Source organism: Schistocerca serialis, unplaced genomic scaffold (assembly GCF_023864345.2).
Source record: "Schistocerca serialis cubense isolate TAMUIC-IGC-003099 unplaced genomic scaffold, iqSchSeri2.2 HiC_scaffold_257, whole genome shotgun sequence".
Classification (NCBI taxonomy): Eukaryota; Metazoa; Arthropoda; class Insecta; order Orthoptera; family Acrididae; genus Schistocerca; species Schistocerca serialis.
The window spans coordinates 12,501-15,000 of record NW_026047824.1 but is presented as its reverse complement, the minus strand read 5'-3'; the positions used below and the strand labels follow the sequence as shown (position 1 = coordinate 15,000).

General features: G+C 63.1%; 1 pseudogene; it reads left to right on the top strand.

Moving 5' to 3' along the window:
• Nucleotides 1–2,500, top strand: part of LOC126444384 (large subunit ribosomal RNA) — a 7,952-nt pseudogene that overhangs the window by 2,094 nt on the left and 3,358 nt on the right.

The following is a 2,500-nucleotide window of genomic DNA, read 5'->3' as shown; positions in this document are numbered from 1 at the left end:
GGGGAAGAGTTTTCTTTTCTGCATGAGCGTTCGAGTTCCCTGGAATCCTCTAGCAGGGAGATAGGGTTTGGAACGCGAAGAGCACCGCAGTTGCGGCGGTGTCCCGATCTTCCCCTCGGACCTTGAAAATCCGGGAGAGGGCCACGTGGAGGTGTCGCGCCGGTTCGTACCCATATCCGCAGCAGGTCTCCAAGGTGAAGAGCCTCTAGTCGATAGAATAATGTAGGTAAGGGAAGTCGGCAAATTGGATCCGTAACTTCGGGATAAGGATTGGCTCTGAGGATCGGGGCGTGTCGGGCTTGGTCGGGAAGTGGGTCAGCGCTAACGTGCCGGGCCTGGGCGAGGTGAGTGCCGTAGGGGTGCCGGTAAGTGCGGGCGTTTAGCGCGGGCGTGGTCTGCTCTCGCCGTTGGTCGGCCTCGTGCTGGCCGGCGGTGCAGGATGCGCGCGCCTGCGCGGCGTTCGCGCCCCGGTGCTTCAACCTGCGTGCAGGATCCGAGCTCGGTCCCGTGCCTTGGCCTCCCACGGATCTTCCTTGCTGCGAGGCCGCGTCCGCCTTAGCGTGCTCCTCCGGGGGCGCGCGGGTGCGCGGATTCTCTTCGGCCGCCATTCAACGATCAACTCAGAACTGGCACGGACTGGGGGAATCCGACTGTCTAATTAAAACAAAGCATTGCGATGGCCCTAGCGGGTGTTGACGCAATGTGATTTCTGCCCAGTGCTCTGAATGTCAACGTGAAGAAATTCAAGCAAGCGCGGGTAAACGGCGGGAGTAACTATGACTCTCTTAAGGTGGCCAAGTGGCGGCGGTGTGGCTGCATCCGGACTTGGCTTTTCGAAGTGCGGTCTTGATGTAGTCGTGCTGCTGCTGCGAGGTGCCTTCCTTGGGTTATAGTTACAGGGAGAGTGATGCGCAATACATGGGCCTAGCCCTCTTAGCCTCTCCTCTCCTGCGGTCTTCTCCCCTTCTCGTGGGCCCGCTGATTTTCGCAGAGTGGAAGACCGCACCAGGGGCTTGGGGGGGTTACCAGCCCCCCCTCGCACTATCCCTTTGTTAGTTGGGGGCAGTAATCAAAGAATAAGTGGTGGCCCTTCCGCTGAAGGTGCCACCCCAACTCCCCCAGCACCTAGCCGGCCAACCGGCCGTGCCGAAAATCTTGTACCTTTTGCAGCTGTATACGCCTGTAGTGAGTGCCACCGCAGCTTCACCACCAAGAATGGTCTCGGGGTCCATCGCCGCCGCCAACATCTTGCGGCCGCCAACGCGGAGATCGTGACGGAGAGGCATCGCGCGAGGTGGACGGAGGAAGAAGTCCTGTCGCTCGCCAAGGCGGAGGCCGAACTGTTCCTTGAGAGGGACGCCCGGTTCTTCTTTGTTAATCAAGAGCTCATCAGGATGTTCCCCGACCGAACGCTTGAGGCAATCAAGTGCCGACGGCGGCAAGCTGCCCACAAGCAGCTTGTCCGCCAGTTCATGGAGGCGCTTGAGATCGGTCGGGGGGAAGAGCCGGCGTCCCGCCGGGGAGCAGCGAGCCCGCCGCCTGACGCGGGCGAGGCCGCTGCGCCGCCCGTCGACGCAGCCGAGGACTTCGCGGCCGACACCACCGGGCCGCCGCCGGAGGGGCCGACTGACGCCGCCATCTGGGAGCATCTGGCGGGGCTACCTGCTTCCGCCCAGCGTTTCTCTGCCCTGGATCGAGTCATAGGTCTGGGGCGGGGCACGCCGCCCGATGTCATCCTGGGCATGCTCCCGGATGCCCTTGCGTCGGTCGGGTCCAGAGGGGAGAGATCGATCACCAGGACACAGCGGCCGCGCCAACCATCGAAGCGGCCGCCTGCCGCGCCGCCGACGCAGAAGCGCAAGCGGCGCCGCTGGGAATACGCAAGAACGCAGGATGCCTTCCGACGGTCGCGTGCACGTTGCGTGCGCGGCCTCTTGGATGGCACCCTGCTCCAGCCGCCACCTGCCATCCCTGGTCTGCTGGACTTCTGGGCGGACCTCTTCACTAAGAAGCCCGTCTCCACCGCGGGCTTCATCCGTGACCGCCTCCTCCCGCACTCGGAGCCTGTCGCTCTTGAGTGCCTATGGGGGCCGGTCACACATGAGGAGGTCGCCGCCGCGTTGCCGCCCAGGGGATCAGCAGCTGGGCCTGACGGCCTTACCCCAGCGGAGTTGCGGCGCTTGCCGCATGAAGTCCTGGTGAAAGTGATGAATCTCTTCCTTCTGGCCCGCGCCCTTCCGGAACGCCTGCTTCGCGCACGGACGTCCCTTCTCCCGAAAACGGCTGCACCAACATCCCCCGCTGACTTTCGCCCCATTACGGTCTGCTCGGTGTTGGCGCGGACCTTTCACAAGGTTCTCGCGTCACGCCTGATGCGCGCTTGTGCTGTGGACGAACGTCAGCGGGCATTCATCCCTCGGGATGGGATGTTGGAAAATACTTTCATCTTGGACACTGCTCTCACCGACGCAGTTCGCTCCTGCCGCTCTGTCTTTGTGGC